The sequence below is a fragment of the Rattus norvegicus genome, chromosome Y (genome assembly GCF_036323735.1).
Source record: "Rattus norvegicus strain BN/NHsdMcwi chromosome Y, GRCr8, whole genome shotgun sequence".
In the NCBI taxonomy this organism is placed as follows: domain Eukaryota; kingdom Metazoa; phylum Chordata; class Mammalia; order Rodentia; family Muridae; genus Rattus; species Rattus norvegicus.
In genome coordinates this window covers 24,260,536-24,283,094 of record NC_086040.1, presented here as the reverse complement: position 1 = coordinate 24,283,094, position 22,559 = coordinate 24,260,536, and the positions used below count along the sequence as shown (strand labels likewise).

Here is a 22,559-nt window from a genome sequence, read left to right as displayed (position 1 = left end):
CAGAAAGGTAGATAGTGTAGTAGAGATATCAAATGTGACTAGAGAACAGAAATGTATAGTCCATGTGGTCCTTTGCTTTATTGAGGTCTGGTAATCTTTGGATAAAATAAGGATTACTGAATTTATCATTTGAAATAGGTACACAGTATTTACACTTTTATACTCATTCTATTGGTTGGCCCCCTTTGATGCCAAAATCATAGCAGGAAGTGGAATTGGAAAACAGAATTTTTGAGTACACATTCAGGAATATTTACAAAGTCTTCTATCAAGGAATATACAATAAGAAAGTGGAATACCATATTCATTTACAAAAAGGACAGGTCGGAAAATTCTGGCCTTTACAAATCAGAGAAAACCTAGAAAATTGAAATGTATGTCATGGGAATGAACCTGGGAATAAAAATATTATACAGAAGAATCTCCTCCACTTCAAGTTCCTAGATCATTTCTACCCATGCCAGGAACCTGACGAACTTTCTCCATTCAGAGCATGTAACCACAAGTGAAGTAAAGAGAAGTCTCTAGCTTTAAAGAGAAGGAGTACATAAAGATTTCCCCTGTGTCACAGGAGACATACCTGGAAAAAGCACTCTAGAAACTGGTCAATGTAAGGAAAGCTGTTTGCAGGTAGGCCATTGCAGTTCTCACAGACATCATCATTAGGCCTTCCATGAAAAATCTCTTGTATCCTGGAGGGCCCTAGCTTCTCCTGTGATGTCACAAGTGTTGTCCTATCTGCAAATAACTCTCAGATATTCCTTCAGTACCTACAGGGTTTACTAATTGGCCTCTAGTTCACAGCAAACAGCCATTTGGGAGTGAGAATGAAGGGGATGTAAAACTCAGCCATGTCTTGGTATAAAAAAAAGGAAAAAAATATGTGAACACCAAGAAATCTCATTGAGTCCTTGGTAGGAGTTGAGTAGGTACTTAGAAGAAATAAAATTAATCTGAGCCTTCCACACATGGAATAAGGAGCTCAGAGACTGTCAGAAGTATCTGGACCCCACTGCTTCTAGTGGTTCCTGTAAGTCAGAGAGTTTATATCATTAATATCTTAATTCCAAAAGCCAGGTGTTGGGAAGGGCACTGTTCTTTTCCTTAGAACTCATGACTTTTATTTTTTTTTGCTCAGAAGAAAAAGGTCCTAAGGAAGAAGTGAAAGATAAGTATTCTGTACTCATCTCAGGGTAAACTCCTTGATTATTTGGATACCTATAGTGCAGTTTGTGTCTGATACTGTTATTTAGGAGAGAGACGTGTTTCTAGTTCATCATATCAGTCTTTCCGATAGTATTGCTGAATCCCATTGCCTGATTGTGACCCTTTAGATTTCTCAGTCAATAGGTTTGATTATATGGCACTTTTCTTATCTATAACTTATTTGTTTTATTTTTTAGCAATTTTTATTTGATTTTTGCATATTTACATTACAAATATTTTTGCCTTTCCCAGTTTCCTGTCCATAAGATCCCTAACCGGTTCCCCTACTCTTCTGTATAATCCCCGTTACTTCCCTTTGACATTCCCTTGAATTGGTACTAAAACCTAGTACAGACCAAGGACATCTCGTTCCATTGGTGCCCAACAAGGCCATTCTCTGCTACAGACGCAGTTGGAGCCATAGGCGATCCATGTACAATCTTTCAATATTCATTTAGTACCAGAAAACTGGTTTTTTGGCATTGTTTTTCTTATCAGATTAAAAGCCCCTTCAGCTCTTGTTATCCTTCCCCAAAATCTACCAACAAGAGATCTGTTTTCAGTTCACTGCTTTGCCACGATCATTCACTCCCGTATTTGACATGCTCTGGCTGTGTCTCTCAGGAAACACCTATATATGTTTCTTCTAATCATGCACTTCTAAGATTCCTCAATCTTATCTAGTTTTGGTGGCTAATATATCTATGTATATGTATATGTATATGTATATGATGTATATGTATATGTATATGTATATGTATATGTGTATGTGTATGTGTATGTGTATGTATATTTGTATGTGTATGTATATGTATATGTATATGTATATGTATATGTATATGTATATGTATATGTATATGTATATGTATATGTATATGTATATGTATATGTAAATGTATATGTATATGTGTATATATATATCTATTTATATATATATATCTATTTATATATATATATATATATATATATATATATATATATATTCTATAGCTATGAGCTTAGATGGAATTTTAACATGGGTTCTGGGAAACAAGGTCAAGAAAGTAGAATCCACAAATGACAGTGCCAAATAGAATCTCTCCAGTTCTTATGAACCTAATGAAGCTGAGGTTTCACTGGACCTCAAGCTATTCCTCATCCTCCACATCCTCCTGGATCTTATGTTTGGCCTGAAGAAAGAATCATGGTAAAACATCCAAAACCCTCAAGTCTCTTTACTGGAACACAATAAGGTAGATAATCCAAACTGATATCAAATGGGATTAGAGAACCAGTGAATTCCATAGTCCATGTTGTCCTTTGCATTGCTGATGTCTGGTAATTTTGGGATGAAGTAAGGATCTGGGTGTTTATCATTTCAAGTAGGTACACCATATTTACATTGTTATACTCATTCTATAGCTGGGCACATTTGTTGCCAAAATCATTGCAGAAAATGGAATTGGAAAACAGAATTTTTGAGTACACATTCAGCAATATTTGCAAAGTCCCATATTGAGGAATGCACAATAAGAAAGTGAAATACAATTTTCATTCGAATGAAGATCTGTAGGGTAAATACTGACCTTTGGGAAACAGAGAAAACCTACAAAATTGAACTGTATTTCACGAAATGTACCTGGGAATAAAATTAATATCCAGAAGAATGTCTTCCACTCCATGTTACAAGAACTTTTCTACCCATTCTCAGCCCTTGACTAACTTTTTTTCCATTCAGAGCATGTAACCACTAATAAAGCAAAGAGAAGTCTCTAGATTTAGAGAGATGGAGTACATAAAGGTTTCCAATGAATCACAGGATACATACGTGGAAAGGGCAAGCTCAAATCTGGTCAATGTAAGGAAAGCTGTTTAGCAGGGAGGCCATGACAGTTCTCAGTAATGTCATCATGAGGTCCTGCCTGAAAAATCTCTTGTAACCGGGAGAGCTTTATCTTCTTCTTTGATGTCACAAGTGTTGTCATGACTGCATTTCCTCTCAGGTATTCTTTTAGTACCTCTAGTGTTTAGTAATTGGCATCTAATTCAGAGAAAACTGCTATTTGGGAGTGAGAACAAAGAGGATGATGAGATCAGAAGTGTGGATAAGGAAGAGGCCCTTCTGTCCTTGTCTAAAAAAAGGAAGAAATATTTGTGCTTGTGAAAGTTCAGTGACTCCTTGGTAGGGGCTGAGTGGTATTGCTGAACAGACAGCATTGATCTGAGCCTTCCACATATGGGAATCAGGAGCTGGGGTCCTCTCAGAAGCTTCTGGACTTCTCTGTTCTTATGGTTTCTGGAAGTCAGAGAGTTTATACCATTCATTTCATTATTTCAAATGCCAAGTAATGGGAAGGGCACAGTTGTTTTCCTGAGAGCACATGGCCTTTATTCTTTTTGACAAGAAGAAAAAGGCCCTAAGGAAGAAAGGAAGGACAAGTATTATATCCGTAGCTCAGAGTAAACTCCTCCATGCTTTAGATATCTATTGTGCAGTTTATGTCTGACAGTGATATCTGCAAGAGAGAAGTGCTTCTAGTTGAGACATCACCATCTCACTGTTTCCACTATTATATCTCTGACTACCATTTTCTGACAGTGACACATTACATTACTGAGTAAACAGCTGTTTTTAGCTGGCATTTTTTTAATTTACTTCATATATATATATATATATATATATATATATATACATACATACATATACATATATATATTACAAATTTTATTTGTTTTATTAAACAAACTAATTTCTATATTCATATTAAAATATTATTTCCTTTAAGAGTTTCCTCCCATAAGATCCCGAACTGATCCCTCTCCATTTCTTCTCTCCCTTCACATTTTCGTTAACTGGGAGTCAAACCAAGGGCTTCTACTTCCATTAATGACCAACAAGGCCTTCCTCTGCTATATATGCAGTTGGATGCATAGGTCTGTCAAAGTACAGTCTTTGAATATTGGTTTAGTACCAGAAAGCTCTGGTTCATTGACTGTTGTTCTTATGGGGTTAAAAGCCCCTTCTGCTCTTGTTATCCTTTCTCAGAATCTACAAACAAGAGGTCCTTTACAGTTCACTGGATTGCCACTAACATACACTTCTTTATTTGACATGATCTAGGTGTGTCCCTCAGGATATACCTATATCTGATTCCTGGCAGAATGCACTTCTTAGCTTCATCACACTTATCTAGTTTTGGCGGCTGATGTGTGTGTGTGTGTGTGTGTGTGTGTGTGTGTGTGTGTGTGTATGAACATATATATATATATATATGAACATATATATATATAAATATATATATATATATATATATATATATATATATATATATATATATATATATATAATGTATTTTGGTAGCTCCTACAACTATTTGCTTAGGTGGTTAGGTTGAATGTTAACATGGATTCTGCACAAATAGGTCAAGAATGTAGAATTTAGAAATGACAATGTCAAATAGATTCCCCCCTGTACTTATGAAGGTATTGAAGTTGAGGATTCACCATTCCTCAAGTCTTTCTTCTCCCTGCCCATCCTCCTGTTTCTTATATTTGGCCTTAAGAAACAATCACAGAAACACATCTAAATCTTTAAGTTTGGTCATGAGAATACAGGAAGGTAGATAGTGTCGTACAGATATCAAATAAGACTAGATTACTGAAATGTATAGTCATGTAATCCTTTGCTTTATTGATGTCTGGTAATCTTTGGATAAAATAAGGATTTGGGAGTTTATCATTTGAAGTAGGTACACAGTATTTACACTGTTATACTCTCTCTATAGCTGGGGCCCATTTGTTGCCAAAAACATAGCAGAAAATAGAATTCGAAACATAATTTTTGAGTACATATTCAGGAATATTTATAAAGTCACCTATCAAAGAATGTACAATAAAACAGAAATACAATATTCCTTCATCTAAAGGTCTGAAAGGAAAATACTGGCCATTACAAGAGAGAGAAAACCTAGAAAATTGAACGGTATGTCACAGGTTTGGACCTGGGAATAAAAATATTATCCAGAAGAATCTTCTCTTCTCCACGTTCCTAGATCATTTCTACCCATGCCAGGACCCTGAATAACTTTCTCCATTCAGAGCATGTAAACACTGTTGAAGCGAAGAGAAGTCTCTAGCTTTCAAGAGATAGAGTACATAAAGGTTTTTCCTGTGTCACAGGAGACATACCTGGAAAAGGCACTCTCACATCTGGTCAGTGTAAAGAAAGCTGTTTGTAGGTAGGCCATGGCGGTTCTCAGTGATATCATCATTAGGCCTTCCATGAAAAATCTCTTGTATCCTGGAGAGCCCTATTTTCTCCTGTGTTGTCACAAGTGTTGTCGTGTCTGCAAATGCCTCTTGTATATTCATTCAGTATAATATAGGGTTTACTAATTGGCCTCTAGTTCAGAGGAAACATCAATTTGGGATTGAGAACAAAGAGAATGTAAAGCTCAAAGATGTTGAGAATGAAGATGGCCTTCTGTCTTGGTATAAAAAAAAGGAAGAAATATGGCGACCCTGGGGAATGTCATTGAGTCCTTGGTAGGTGTCGAGTAGGTAAGTTGAAGAGATAGAATTGATCTGAACCTTCCACACCTGGAATCAGGAGCTCAGAGCCTGTCAGAAGCATCTGGACTTCCCTGCTTCTAGTGAATCCTGTAAGTCAGAGAGTTTATATCATTAATATCTTTATCCCAAAGGGCAGGTGTTTGGAAGGGCACTGTTCTTTCCTTAGAGCTCATGGCTTTTATTTTTTTTTTTTTGCCCAGAAGAAATAGGTCCTAAGGAAGAAGTTAATGACAAGTATTGTGTCCACAGCTCAGAATAAACTCCTTGATTATTTGGCTACCTATCGTACAGTTTGTGTCTGATACCAGTGTTTAGGAGAGAGACATGTTTTTATTTCATCATATCAGTCTTTCCACTAGTAGTACTCTGACTCCCTTTGCCTGATAGTGACCCTTAATATTTCTCAGTCAATGTGTGTGAATAGATGGCAGTCTTATCTTTACCTTATTTTTTTTCTTTTTAGCAATTTTTTGCTTTATTAATTTGATTTTTCCATATTTACATTTCAAATATTTTTGCCTTTCCCAGTTTCCTGCCTATAAGATCCCTAAACAGTCCCCCTACCTTTCTTGTATAATCAACCTTACTGCCCTTTGACATTCCCTTGATTTGGTAATGAAACCTAGTTTAGACCATGGGAATCTCCTTCCATTGGTGGCCAATAAGGCCATTCTCTGCTACATATGCAGTTGTAGCCATAGGTCTATCCAAGAACAATCTTTGAATATTCGTATAGTACCAGGGAACTCTGGTTTGTTGGCATTGTTTTTCTTATCAGATTGAAAGCTCCTTCAGCTCTTGTCATTCTTTCTCAAAATCTACCAACAAGAGATCTGTTTTTCAGTTCACTGGTTTGCCACTACTATTCACTTCTGTATTTGACATGCTCTAGCTGTGTCTCTCAGGAAAGACTTATATCCCTTTCTTCTAATCATGCAATTCTATGCTTCATCATTTTTATCTAGTTTTGTTGGTGAAGCAGTTTGCATAAGGCACTTTGGTGGAGATGGGGGACATCTTTGTCTGTCTTTGTGAGTGGACATAGCTTTCTCCCATGTTTTGCAGCTGGCGAAGGTATTAAAGTCACATGTGGAGAGGGGGCAGGACTTAATCTATTTGTGAAAAATGAGAAATCATTGAGATTACCTTTAAAAGTAGAAATTTTGCAGCCCTCTTTGTCTGATGGGGCCTGTTGTACCTCGCCTTGACAATAGATGTCTTCTCCAAAACATTTGGAGGAGAATTGAAAAGACTGGAAACCTGTAGGATAGGGAATGAACATTTGAAACTCCTTTGGAAACTCTGTCGGACAGATAGCTGATCACCCAGAAGACTGGGCTGTACTTAGACTTCAGGTATGGAGAGACTGCCACTTCTGCCCACCTGTGTCCACATCCCTAGCCCAAGAGGAAACAGCATAGTGCCGCTGGACACATGAATATAGGAGCAGTCAAGCTGTAGGAGTCCTGCAGTACAAATGGCATATGGATCGGAACTGGTCCAAACAATATCCTACACACAAATCTTCTGTGGGGAGGGGAACACTTAGACCATCAGAAAGGCAGAAACTCCTGAGAACTCATCTCACATTCCTGACAAAAAAAAAAACAAAAAAAAATACACCTAGCTCCATCTGGGCCTCCTGTTCATAGTGACCTAGTAGACATTTCTGGTTGCAACTCTCATTGAGAGCTGAATGGCTGCCCAAGAAGCAACTTCAGGTCTGAGACCAGAGGTGAATACAACTATTCTGCACTAAGTGACCTGACTAGTGGATTCAGGACATGCAAAAGCAGAACTCCTCTGGGACCAGGCACTTCCAGTTTCTAGCTGGCTCCTGAACCTTGCTGATCCTGGCCCAGAGCTCCCTGCTCCTAGACGATGTGGGAGAGAGAGCTGATCACCCAGGAGTCTGGGCAATACTGAGCATACAAGGCACAGAGACCGCAACTTCTGCCCACCATTACCCATATCTCTGGCCCAAGGCAAAACAGCATAGTGCCTCTGGACCCAGGAATATAGGAGGATTAAAACTGCAGGAGCACCATGTTCCAGACTGTGCCTGGATCTGAACAGAACTGATTAAACAGCTCCCTGCACACAAATCCTGAAGGTGGAAGAACTAGAACTTCAGAGGAGCGGGCATTCCTGGGAAACCAGAGGAGACTACTCTCTGCCCAGATTCCTGACTCAATAGGAAAACACCTTGTGCCTTCTGTCCTCCCTACCCCCCACAGAAGGATATAAGAGAAATATGTGAAGTTCCTTCTGGTTCCAGCCCACAGGGACAGCTGAAAGCCAGTGGACAGGAAAAACTGCATGCATGAGGTAAGAATACTCTGTTCCCATAACTGGGTAAAAACAAAATAGGAAAACATGTCTACAGCAGTCCTGACACATGAGCCTACAGGACGGTCAAGCCACTGTCAGAAAGAGTAAGACACGCTAACTCCAGAGACAACCTGATGGCTAGAGGCAATAACAGGAATTCAAACAACAGAAATCAAGACTACTTGGGCTCATCAGAGTCCAAATCTCCCAACAATGCAAACACTGGATATCCAAACACACCAGAAAAGCAAGATCTAGATTTAAGTTCACATTTTATCATGATCATGGAGGATATTAAGGAGGTCATAATTAACTCCCTTAAGAAAATACAGGACAACAGAAAATTCAGAAGTAAACAAGTAGAATCCCAGAAAGAGGGAACACAAAATTACCTTAAAGAACTAATGAAAAAAAAAACAGGAGAAGAAAATGAACAAAAAATCCAGGAGTTAAAAATGGAAAAGAAACTATAAGGTAAGCACAAAGGAAGACAACCCTGGAGATGGAAAACCTAAAAAAGAGACCAGGAGTCATAGATGTGAGCGTCACCAATAGGATAAAAGAGATGGAAGACATAATCTAAGTTGCAGAAGATTCCTTAGAAAACATTGACACAACTGTCAAAGATAATGTAAAAAAGAAAAAAAAAAAACTCCTAGCCCAAAACGTACAGGAAATCAAGGATACAGCAAGAAGATCAAACCTAAGGATAACATGTATAGAAGAGGGTGAAGACTGCTAACATCAAGGGACAGTAATATCTTCAACAAAATTATAGAATAAAACTTCCCTAATCCGAAGAAAGAGATGCCCATAAACATACACAAAACCTACAGAACTACAAATAGACTGGACCAGAAAAGGAAACCCTCCCATCACATAATAGTAAAAACAGTAAATACACAAAACAAATAAAAATATTAAAAGCAGTAAGTATATGTATAAATGACATATGAAGGCAAACCTATCAGAATTAAGCCAGAATTTTCACTAGAGACTATGAAAGCTGGAAGATCCTGGACAGATATCATACAGACCCTAAGAGAACAGAAACGCCTTCATTGGCTACTTTATCCAGCAAAATTCTCAATTAACATAGATGGAGAAACCAAGATATTCCATGACAAACCCAAATTTACACAATATCTTTCTAAATATCCAGTAATTCCAAGGACACTAATTGGAAAATCCCCAAAAAGGAGGCAAGTAAAATCATAAAGCAAGAATTAATCTTTTCACAACAAAATAAAGAGAAGGGAAGCACACAAACATTAATTATCCTCCAATTATGAAAATAAGAGAAAGTGATCATCACTATTCCTTAATATCTCACAACATCAATGGACTCAATTCCCCACTAAAAATACACAGATTGACACACTGGATATGTAATGCGGACACAGCATTTTGCACTACAGGAAACACACTTCAGAGACAAAAAGAGACACTACCTCAGAGTAAAAGGATGGAAAAATAATTTCCAAGCAAAATTTCGCAAGAAACAAGCTGGAGTAGCCATTCTAATATCATATAAAATCGACTTTCAATGAAATGTCATCAAAAACCATAAGGAAGGACACTTCATATTCATCAAAGCAAAAATCCACAAAGATGAGCTCAAAAACTAAAATATCTATGCGCCAAATACAAGGGCACCTACATAGAAACCTTACTAAAGCTCAAAGAACATATGGCACCGGAAATAATAATAGCAGGGGATTTCAACTCCCTACTCTCATCACAAGACAGATCATGGAAAGAGAAATTAAACAGAGACATAGTCAGACTAACAGAAGTTATAAACCAAATGGTCTTAACAGATACTTTAGAAAATTCTATCATAAAACAAAAGGATATAACTTCTTCTCACCACTTCATGGCATTTTCTCCAAATTTTATCATATAATCAGTCAAAAAGCAGGCCTCAAATGATACAGAACGATAGAAATAATCCAATGCATTCTATGAGACCACCATGGGCTAAGTCTGTTCTTCAATAACAATGAGGAGAGCACACCCACATATACATGACAGTTGAACAATGCTCTACTCAATGATAACTTTGACAAGGAAGAAATGAAGAAAGAAATTAAAGACTTCTTAGAATTTAATGAAAATGAAAGTACAATATACCCAAAATTTTGGAACACAATGAAAGCTGTGCTAAAAGGAAAACTCATACCTCTGAATGCCTGCAGAAAGAAACTGGAGAGAGCATACAAGAGCAGCTTGACAGTACACCTAAATCCTTTAGAACAAAAAGAACCAAATACATGCAGGAGTAGTAGAAGGCAGGAAATAATCAAACTCAGAGGTGAAATCAACCAAGTAGAAAAATGGGGATCATACAAAGAATGAACAGAACTAAAAGCTGGATCTTTAAGAAAATCAACTGATTACATTAACCCATAGCCAGACAAATCAGAGGGCACACAGAGTGTGTCCAAATTAACAAAATAAGAAATGAAAAGGGAGACAAAACAGCAGAATTAGAACAAATTAAAAAAGTCATCAGATCATCCTACAAAATCCTAATTTCAACAAAATTTGAAAATCTGGAGAAAAGGACAATTTTCTTGATGAATGTCATGTACCAAAGCTAAACCAGGAACAGAAAAACCATTTAAACAACCAGTAACTTCTATAGAAATAGAAGAAATCAATAAATGCCTCCCAATCAAAAAGAGTCCAGGATCAGATGGATTTAGTGAAGAAATCTATCCAAAATTCATAGAAAATTTCATACTAGTACTTTGCAAACTATTCCACATAAATGGGACAGTGCACTACCTAATTCCTTTCATGAAGCCACAATTACTCTTATTACCTAAACCACACAAAGACCCAGCAAAGAAAGAAAACTTCAGACCAATTTCCCTTATGAATATCGATGCAAAAATACTATATAAGTCTTGCAAACCGAATCCAAGAACACATCAAAATAATCATCCATCATGATCAAGTAGGTTTTATCCCAGGCATGCAGGGATGATTTTGTATATGGAAACCATCAACGTAATCCATTATGTAATCACACTCAAAGATAAAAACCCAATGATCATTTCATTAGATGCTGAGAAGGCATTTGATAAAATTCAACACCCCTTCATGATAAAGGTCCTGGAAATTACAGGAATTTAAGGCCCATTCCTAAACATATACAGCAAATCCATAGCTAACATTAAACTAAGTGGAGAGAAACTTAAAGCAATCACACTGAAATCATGGAGTAGACAGGCTGCCCACTCTCTCACAACTTATTCAATATGGTTCTAGACATCTTAGCCAGAGCAAGCATACACTAAAGGAGTCTGCTTAGATTGGATTGGAAAGGAGGAATTCAAAATAGCACTGTTTTAGATGATATTAAAGTATACTTAGAGACCTCAAAAGTACCACCAGAGAATTACTAAGCCTGATAAACAATATCAGCAAAGTGGCTGGGTATAAATATAACACTGAACAAAAGCTAAACAAGTGGAGAAAGAAACTAGGTATACGACACCCTTCACAATACCCCTAAATAATACAAAATAATTCGGGTGACTTTATCCAAGCAAGTAAAAGATATGAGCATATGATCAGAACTTCAAGTCTCTGAAGAAACTGAAGGAGATTTCAGAAGATGGAAAGATCTCCCATGCTCATGGACTGGCAGGATTAATACTGTAAAAATGGCCATAATACCAAAAGCAACCTAAGGATTCATTCCTATCCCCATCAAATTTCCAATCCAATTCTTCATAGAGTTAGACAGAACAATTCATAAATTCATCTGGAATTAGAAAAACAGAGAATAGCTAAAACTCTCCTCAACAATAAAAGGACTTCCTTGGGAATCACTATCCCTGAACTTAAGCAGTATTACAGAGCAACAGTGATAAAAACTGTGTGGCATTGAGACAGAGGCAGGCAAATAAAACAGTGAAACTGAACTAAAGACCAGAAATGAACCCATACACCCATGGTCACTTAATTTTTGAGAAAGGAGACAAAACCATCCAATGGAAAAAAAGATAGCATTTTCAGCATATGGTGCTGGTTCAACTGGAGGTCATTATGTAGAAGAAGGCAAATTGATCCATTCTTACTGCCTTGTAGAAACCTTTAGTCCAACTGGATCAAGTACCACCACATTAAACCAGATACACTCAAACTAATAGAAGAAAAGTGGGGAAGCATCATGAACATCTGGTTTTCCACTAGCACTCACTTCTGTATTTAACATGCTCTAACTGTGTCTCTCTGGAACGATCTTTCTCCAGTTCTTGGCAGCATGCACCTCTTAGCTTCACCAATCTTATGTAGTTTTCGTGTCTCCTACACCTATGAGGTTAGGTGGAATTTTAACATGGATTATACACAACTAGGTCAAGAATGTAGAATCTACAATTGACAATGCCAAAAAGATTCCATTCTGTACTTATGAAACTATTGAAGATAAGCTTTCCCTGGACCGCAAGACATTCCTCTCCCTGCCCATCCTCCTGAATATTACGTATGGCCTGAATAAAGAATCATGGCAAAACACTCTCAACCCTCAAGTCTGAACCTTGGAAATAAGGAATGTAGATATCAGAGAACTGATTATCTTTTGGGACTACAGAACCACATTCTAGAGTAGATGTTGTCCTTTCCTTTACTGATGTCTCTTAATTTTTGGATAAAATAAGGATTTGGGAGTTTATCATTTGAGGTAGGTACACAATATTTACACTGTTATATTCACTCTAATGTTGGGCCCTCTTTGTTGCCAAAATCATTGCAAAAAAATGGAATCGTAAAACAGAATTTTTGAGTACACATTCTGGAATATTTATAAAGTCCCCTATCAAAGAATGTACAGTAAGAAAGTGAAGCACAATATTCATTCAATTAAATGTCTGTAGGGAGAATACTGGCCTTTGGGAAACAGAAAACCTACAAAATTTTTCTGTATGTCACATAAATGATCATGGGAAAAATTATTATCTAGAAGAATCTCCCCCACTCCATCTTCCTAAATCTTTTATACCCATGCCAAGCCCTAGCTACCTTTCTCCATTCAAAGCATGTAACCACTAATGAAGCAAAGAGATTTCTACAGCTTTAGAGAGATGGACAACATAAAGGTTTCCACAGAGTCACAAGAGAGATACCTGGAGAGGGCACGCCAAATCTGATCAATGTAAGGAAATCTGTTTAGTAGGTAGGACATGGCAGTTCACAGTGACATCATTATTAGGCTCTCCCTCAAGTATATCTTGTAACCTGGACTCCCCTAACTTCTTCTGCGATGTCACAAGTGTTGTTGTGGCTGCAACTGCCTCTCAGATATTCCTGCAGTACCTCTAGGGTTTACTAATTGACCTGTAATTCAGAGTAAACACCCATATGGGAGGGAGAACAAAGAGGATAATGACAACAGTGAAGGGGAGAAGGAAGCTGGCCTTCTGTCTTTGTATAAAAAAAGGAAGAAGTATGTTATACTTGGGATAGCTCAGAGAGTCCTTAGTAGGAAATGAGTGGGATATTTAAAGAGTTTGCCTTGATGTGAGCCTTACACATATGGGAATCAGGAGCTGGGAGCTCAAAACCATCTGGACTTCCCTGTTCTTATCGTTCCTGGGAGTCAGAGTGTTTATATCCTTTTTTTTTTGTATTCCAAAACCAAGTGATGGGCAGAGCATAGTTGATTTCCTGATAGCTCATAACCTTTATTCTTTATGTCAAGAAGAATAAGGTCCTAACAAAGAAGGGAAAGACAAGTATTGTGTACTCCACTCAGAGTATACTCTTCCATGCTTTGGATCCCTATAGTGCAGTTTGTGTCTGACACTGATATCTGGGAGAGAGAAGTGTTTCTACTTGAGTCTTCATCATCTCTGTCTTTCCACTAGTATTACTCTGCTCTCCTGACAATGAGCTTTACATTTCTGAGTCAATAGCTGTGAATACCTGGCACTGTTATTTTCTTTAATTTCTTTAATTTTTTTTAGTTTTAGCAAATTTTATTCCTTTTTATTTGGGTATTTCTATATTTACATTTCAAATGTTATTTCCTTTCCCTATTACTTGCCCATATGATCCCTAACCGGCCCCACTCCTCTTTTTCTATAACTCCCCTTACTATCCGTTTTCAGTTCACATATTTGCCTCTAGAATTCACTTCTGTATTTGATATACTCTAGCTGTGTCTCACAGGGAAGATCTATATACAGTCCCTGGCAGCATGCACTTCTTAGCTCTATCAATCTTTTCTAGTTTTGGTGATTGATGTGTATATATTTTTCCACATGTATGGCATGCTCTGAATGGGATTCCCTCAGTCTCTGCTCTAAATTTATATATACTATTGTTCCACCTTTTAAAAAGGAGTAGAGCATGCACATTTTGTATGTCCTCTCTTGAGCTTCCAGTTGTCTGAGGACCGCATCTTGGGTAATTTGAGCTTTTGTGCCAATATTCACTTTCGGTGATTTCATAACATGTGTGATTTCATACCATTCTGTGATTGGGTAACCTCAATCAGTATGATATTTTCTAGATCATTCCATTTGTCTATGACTTTCTTGAGATAATTGGTTTTGATAGCCGAGTAGTACACCATTGTGTAAATGTACCACATTTTCCATAACAATTCCTCTGATGAATGCCATTAGGGTTTCTTCTAGCTTCTGGGTATTACAAATAAGGCAGCTATGAACATAATTGAGGATGTGTCTTTTTGTATGTTGGAGCATCTTTTGGTTATATGCCAAAAGATGTATATCTGGTTCCTCAAGCACTGCAATTTCCAATTTTTTAAGGAATCTCCAGACTGATTTCAGGAGTGGTTGAACCAGTTCTTTGTGCCACCAAAAAAAGGAGCATTCCTCTCACTTGAGATCCTTATCAACTTCTGCTGTCTCCTGAATTTTTATTTCAGCAATACTTACATGTATGTGGTGGAATCTCAGAGTTGTTTTCATTTACATTTCCTTAATGACTAAATATGATGAACATTTCTTTAGATCCTTCTCAGATATTTGATATTCCTCAGTTGAGAAATCTTTGCTTAGTCCTGTAGCACAATTTTAATAGGATTATTTTCTCTCTGAATCATTATTTCTTTACTTCTTTGTTTTTATTAGGTAATAGCCCTCTGTCAGATGTAGGATTGGTGTAGAACTTTTCCCAATCTTTTCCCTGCTGTTTTGTTCTAAAGACAGTCTCCTTGGCAGGCAGTTTTATACTACATTGAAGAAATATCAATTAGAGAAATAGAAGAGGGACTGGCTCCTTCCTGTCTTCTGTACCTGTCCTGAACAGTAATTGAGGGAACTAAACAACCATGTTCTATTCCTATAAGGCATGTTTATCTACACTTGTAGGTCTAGAGAGACTTAGGAGTGATCCTGGGCACATCAACTGTATGCTGATGGAGTTTGTAGTTTTCATCCTGGCTTGTGTAACTACAGGCTAAGATGTTCTAAAGCCAAATTACAACCTCTGCAGATGTGCATATGCCTGAGGAGGCTGTCTCCTTGGTTTTCTGAAGCATAGTTAAGGGAAGCAGAGGAAAACAGAACTCCCTTCTCTTCTGATCTCTGGGAATGCTGACATTCTGGCTTCAGCTCTTTATATGTTCTTGAATATCCTTTGGTGTTCTAGAATTGGACTGCAAATAAATACTATGCAGGAGATGTGTGGGAAACACCTGAACTCTTCCATTATAGATCAGAGAGATGAGCTGTATTTGCACTCATTTGACTGTGTATATTTCTGGTCTTTGTTTGACCATGCAGTTCTGATGCCTCATATTTCATTGCTAATGTATTCAAGTTGTAGGGAAAGAACACCTCACAATTTTTTCCCATCCTCCATCCTATGGTCTTAGATTTTAGTGGAACCCTTAACATTTTATATTCTAGATCCACTGTCCTAACTTTTTAAACATGCACATCTCTATTATCCCTGCACACTGTGTGTGTGTGTGTCATTGTGTACCTGTGTATCTTTTGTGTGTATGTGTTTGTGTTTGTGTCCTTAAATGGTTAGTTTGTATGCAATTTACAGAAACCTTGTCACTGAAAGAAGTCTATGTAAGAAATCTATAAAGTGTGGATGGGGCATAATCCAAATGTTCTGCCATAAAGTGGCCTTCTAGAAAGAGTAGCATAATCTTCAGTAAAAGAATATGCTTGACAAAGAAGTGCAGACTGACAGGAACTTGATGTAGATCTCTCCTGAGAGACACAGGCGAAATACAGCAAATACACAGGCAAATGCCAGCAGCAAACCACTAAACTGAGAATGAGAATCCCGTTGAAGGAATGAGAGACAGGATTGGAAAGGCTTGAAGGGGCTTGAGACCCCATATGAACAACAATGCCAAGGAACCAGAGCTTCCAGGTACTAAGCCACTACCTAAAGACTATACGTGGACTGATCCTGGGCTCCCACCTCATAGGGAGCAATGAATAACCTTGTATGAGCACCAGTGGAAGGGCAAACCCTTGGTCCTACTAACACTGAAACCCCAGTGAACGTGATTGTTGGGGGGAGTGCGGTAATGGGGGGAGGATAGGGATGGAAACACCCATATACAAAGGGGTTTAGGGGTAAGAAAGCAGGGTTAGGGGAATGTTGGCCAGTAAACCGGGAAAGGGAATAACAATTGAAATGTAAATAAGAAATACTCAAGATAATAAAGAAAAAAAATCTGCTTTTAAACAAAATTTGGAGGAAATACCCCGAAATGTCTACATTATAACTGTGTACTGTGTCATTGTTTTCTTGTTTTCTGTGGTCACACTTGTGGCCTTTGAAGCAGAGCTGCATCCCGTGGATCTGTAAATAAGCTAAGACAGACTTTCAACTCAGTCACATGAAGCATGTGAAAGGCGTGACAAGACAGTTGCAGTCATTGTGACACTGCCATCCCAATGGATACATGTAACTGTTGAAAAATCACAGAGTGGGATGCTCAAGTCTGAACTTTAACACCCAGCTAGGAAAAGTATAACCTATCAGTTCACTTCCTGAGTACCATCCACAAGCAAAGGGTAAGCTCAGATGAAGTACTGTTGAAGAAATTTGCTCTTCCTTGTGAGCAGCATCTGAGGGTATGTGGAAGACCATTCAGCATCCTGTGACACGGGAGACCAGAGTAATGAGAAGCAGACAGAGGGGACAATTCTGTGTTTTTTTTTTCTGGACCACCATAACTACATTTTCCAGTCTATGGATTTGCTCATTGAAATCGTGTGTCTCACATTGGCAAAGGCCAAGCTGTATGAAGCCTCAATATCAAAACTGGATCCAAGGTCCTTTCTTAGTTACTGGGATTTACAGGCAGTCTATCATACCTTGTTTTCTAAATTCACAAATTCTTTTCTGGCTTCATGTACTTAAGGCATATTCTTTCATTCTCTCTATGTGTCTCTCTCTCTGCCTCTCTGTCATATTTTTTTCCTCTATCCTACAACAGTCTTTACTAATGTTAATGTATTTCTTTCCAGTTTATACCCTTCCTTATCTCATAAACCCCAGGGTAATCTGAACATGGAGTCCTCTGGAGAACCACAATTAGAAATAGAGTTGACATCCAAATCTACTAGACAAGAACAACTGTGAAGATGCAGAATATTCAACAACCCCCAACAAGCATAGAGACAAATACGCATGTATAAAAAGAAAATTTTTAGATATTCAAGAAATGCATGTCAGGCTGACCATAGGTTGGCTTCTCTTTGCTGAGACTGCCAGCATCATGACAAAGGTTACATGGGGCTTTAATAAACATGTATAGTTTAATAATACCTAGACTCTACCCTACTTTACCATTCCCTGTCTGTATGTTTCTAATAGATGCTTTCCAGAAATGTAGTAGTGACACCCTTTCAAGAGTATAGACGTTGTCACATGTGGCACCCAACAGAAGAAATTGACTTTTATTCTATGGGTGAAGCTCCTCATGATTGATCTACAACATACTTGTCCCCATGACTGATGCTTTGTTTTGGTGTGTGTGTGTGTGTGTGTGAGTGTGTGTGTGTGTCTGTGTCTGTGTCTGTCTGTCTGTCTGTCTGTCTGTCTTTGTCTCTGTCTGTCTCTTTCCTCCGCAGGATACCTCTCCATAGTACAGCATGACTTCTTAATTGCATTCCAAGGTTGACTCATCATGCTTCCTCTGTTTTTGAGGTCTCAAATTGCACCTATGTTAAGCAATGCACCTGTAGCCTGATCTGTGAACTGCTGCTCACATCATAAAGAACCCCATGACTAAACATGTTATTTTTGAGGCTCTGAACAATGTTTTTGCCTGAATTTACATAATTATTCCAATTTTTTTACTCCCTCAACTAAACTGTACTTCTCTGTGGATCTTTCCAAAGTCTTTGCTTACTTGTATTTATCTATGAACCAGCTCTACAAGGAAGGCATAATCCCAACTCTCCAGCATTAGTTAGGAGGAGCAATGGATGAGGAAATTGGATAAAATGATCATTTAGCTAAAGAAGATGTCCGCTTAGAGTGATTAACTGTTTAGAATCGTTGCATAAATGACAATCATACTGACCTAAGTTCTCAACTTCCTTTCTTCATTGTCATTTTCAGTGTGCATAGTAAGGTCGGGATGAACAATTTCTGAGCTTTGTTTGCAAGTTTAGGCTTCAGTATCTGTACATGAAGGTAGGAAAAAATTCAATTAATCAGTCATATCTCCATTTTTAGAAGGTAGAGTGATGGAAAGTCTTCCCTTGTGTCTCAGCAAAGGTACTGGAAAGGCCAACTTGGCTTGTTGATTTGGAGAATATCTGGTTAATGGATAGTTATGTACTGTTGAAGGGGACACTCCTCTGGTACACTATTGCATGCCTGGAATTCCATGGTATTCTTTGTGATGTCACTAGTGTTATGGAAACAGAAGCTGCCCTTGTGGTATTTTGTTAATGCTTATTGTTTTAGACACAGACATGTTTTCTAGGATTATCGAGTTATTTACAGGAAAAACAGAGTGCATGGAGAGATGAGAGAGAAAAAAAATGATATTAGGACTTCTTTCTTGTTATAAATATGCAAAATAAATAATCTGGTGTAAAGCAGAGAGAGTAAGCCCTGAGCCAGTACTGGGGAACTTCCTGGAGAAGCTGTGCTTGGGTCAGACCTTCTAGGAGCAGGACTTATGGTCTGAAACATCTGGACTTTTAAAGAAGGGACCAAGCGTCAAGAATATCTGATGAATATTTGGCAGACAGCCAGAAATTGACAAGCATGCAGTTAGTTTGCTATGAGTTCCTTAATTTCACTCTGAATGAGAAAGATATCCAATAGGAGCCACACAGATAAATCTTCTACTCTCAGGGTAGAGTATAGGACTTCATCTACAGACGATTATTGTACAAGTCATTGACATGTTGTGACAAGGAGAGAGAGAGAGGGATACTCCCCTGGAAATGTATCAAGATTTCAGACTCATTTTTCTTGAACATACATGATTAGGGCTTGGTTGTCCTAAGAACTATGGACTACAGAACTTACCTGCATATGTCTAGCAATCATCGTTGGAGGCAGGAGAGTAGCTAATAGGTCCAACTTGAAAAGAGCTTTCTTACTCTCTCAGTGCTTCAAAGTGTCTGTAGATTTCCCCTTTCCTCATGCTTTGTTGGGGGACTCAGAATGGTCTCTCCTGTGACTGGGCCATTAATATGCATGTTCCCTTGTGTTTATCTACAGGGTCTGCTGGGAAGGCATCATGCCAACCTTCCACCATCAATGAGCAAGTTCAGCAGATTAAGAAGTAGGAGAAACTGACTATTGAGCTCAAGAAGAAAACCTGTGAGTTGGGTAAACTTCCAGGAATACTGACCCATGGCATCAGCAGAATTTGAACAAAAGATAGTTATTACACCCAGTCATTCCTTGATCGTCTTGACCCCTCTGTGTTAAACCCAGTATTCTCACATCAGAAGAAACTGCAACTCCAACGTCCTCATGCACAAACACACTTTTCTGATGTGCCTCTCAAAAGTAGAACTTGAAGGTAGGATAGGAGTGTAATGGAAGCTATTTCATTTCTCAGAAAAGCAGAAGCTGTGTTTGAATAACAGACGAGATATGGCAAGCAGTGTGTGAGCTCTCATCCTGGATTTTAATAGAGAGAGATGCATTTTCTGTCCTCAGAGGAACACAGAAAGTTGGTCAGCTACAGAAGCACAGTAACTTAAACTTAGATAAGTAAACTTTTGTTTTTTATTTATTTTAAAGATTTATTTTATTTGATTTTTATGAGTATACTGTACCTGTCAGACTCACTAGACTCACCTGTCATTATGAATGGTTGGATGCCACGATGAGTACACTTGGAATTGAACTCATGACATTTGGAAAGGCAGGCAGTGTTCTTAAATGCTGAATAAACTTATTAGTCTAAACTACTACTACTACTACTACTACTACTACTACTACTACTACTACTACTACAACTACTTATTATTATTATTATTATTACTATTATTGTTAAGCAACCCTAGATAGATCAAAACTTACCCTCCTCCAATGCTCTTCCCCCTTCTCTGTTTGAAGAAAATCTTAGAATAAAGAAAGTCACCATAATATCTGCCCCTCGACCTCAGCATTAAAAAATGAAAAATTTGGGGCTGGGGATTTAGCTCAGTGGTAGAGCACTTACCTAGGAAGCGCAAGGCCCTGGGTTCGGTCCCCAGCTCCGAAAAAAAGAACCAAAAAAAAAAAAAAGAAAAATTTTACTTTTTCTTAGCTATGGAGATTTTCTTGTTGACTGGGCTCATAGCTTCAGACTTGAAGTCAGTGATATTATGGACAATGGAGATCCATTTGAAAGAAGCTGCTTAACTTGGAGGAACAGGGAAACAGTGAGCAAGAGTAAGATGTTTGTCCACCACCTGATCCCTTGCTGAGAACAAAGTCTCCTCTTCACAGCCTGAAAACTGGGCAGGCTGGGTAAGTAGGCATAGCTAACAAGCCAATCCAATTGTGTAAATGTTTGTACATATACAGGGTATAAAGGGAGAGCATTTCATTGACTAATTTGAATACAAACCCTGTCCACTATGTTCTTATATCTTGCAAGGAAACTTTGGTGTATTTTGTCTATCCTGGGATCCAGAAAGCTCGCTTCTCACTCTCATTGTGATTTCTTCCCTCATATGACCCTTAAGAGTACTGAGGAAGTCAGAGAAAAACACAGACAACAATAATCTACATTGTAGAGATCAATTACTTCTCATAAGAAACACTTCCTCATAGCTGTGAATTCAGCAGAGGGGCAAGCTGCAACCAATGCTTGATATTGCATCTGATGTCTGGTATACAGGCTCATTGACTAACTATTCTATAGGAGAAAGGAAACATCAAAAGTTAGCATGAGAACAAAAAAAAAGACTTAAAATTGAATCAGAACTCTGATACATAGCAGTAAGTGTTCCCAGTGAGGGTCACAAATAACATGAAGGGTATTACTTGAGCAAGAGTTACTCTGCTGGAGTCCTCATATTTCATATTTACTTGAAAATCTGTCACAGCAGACCATATTGATATCATACAATAGTCCAGAGAGACCATACCCAAAAGTATATAATTCCTACTGAAATAAAGTGTTGATAATACTGCACATCACACATTTGTATGTGAGTCTAAAATTAATGTTCTACATAGATGAAAGCATTCCCACAATCCTTATCTTAGTCACTTGATTTTTTTTTCGTTTGGAAAATGGCTGAGTATTCTTCAGTTCCACACCTGAACTGAACTGACTCTTCCTCAGACTGTATATATAGTGGACATCTGAGTAGCAATTGACATTTTTAGCCAGGTTGGTCTCCCCATGGATCTTTTTGGGCATGAATAAGCATGCATAGACATATTTTACTAAAGGATTCATGTAGTAGCCTAAATATTACAGGATCCCATTGCTGTAAATAATTTTATTTTACACAGCAGAAGGAAGGTGTATCAAAGGCTGTGTATCAAACGTTGTAGATATTACACCATCCATAGATGATAATATATCAAGAAGAATCCCTTAGGATTACACACATTGATCTAGAAACTCACAGACGATTCTAATCCAGGACAGGTAATCACTTGGCTTGGAAACTTACAATAATATAATGCTCCAGATCTATGTGGAGTGTTAATAGATAATGAGAAACCACCTAAAAAGCATATGCATAATTAAAAGATGCTATTCAAAAATTATCCAGAGGGAGTTTGGCAACCTACATTCAGCACAAAGAGATTGATTCGTCACTTCACAGATTCTGATCAGATCAATTTAGTATTGAGAAAACTATATGAGAACTCACTTGCGTATCCCATGACTGTACAACTAGGTAGTCACAGCAAACATGACATTCAGGAAGCATAGCTTGAACTTGCCAACAATGGACAGAGTGCATTTAGCTGACGAAGTCTGACCATGAAACTCAAATTTCCGAAATACCACTTAGGTTTGAATTTACAGAACA

At 37.9% G+C, this 22,559-nt stretch overlaps 2 long non-coding RNA genes across 2 annotated transcripts; one reads left to right on the top strand and one right to left on the bottom strand.

Annotated features, from left to right (window-relative positions):
- Positions 1–4,855: 4,855 nt before the first annotated feature.
- LOC134484475 (uncharacterized) lies at positions 4,856–19,517 on the bottom strand. Its single transcript, XR_010061935.1, has 3 exons — positions 18,632–19,517; positions 6,904–7,017; positions 4,856–5,844 (listed from the first exon to the last, which is right to left on the bottom strand). It is a non-coding gene; the product is annotated as an uncharacterized LOC134484475 (long non-coding RNA).
- On the top strand, positions 18,140–20,283 carry LOC134484474 (uncharacterized). Its single transcript, XR_010061934.1, has 3 exons — positions 18,140–19,331; positions 19,789–19,890; positions 20,135–20,283. It is a non-coding gene; the product is annotated as an uncharacterized LOC134484474 (long non-coding RNA).
- Positions 20,284–22,559: the final 2,276 nt, after the last annotated feature.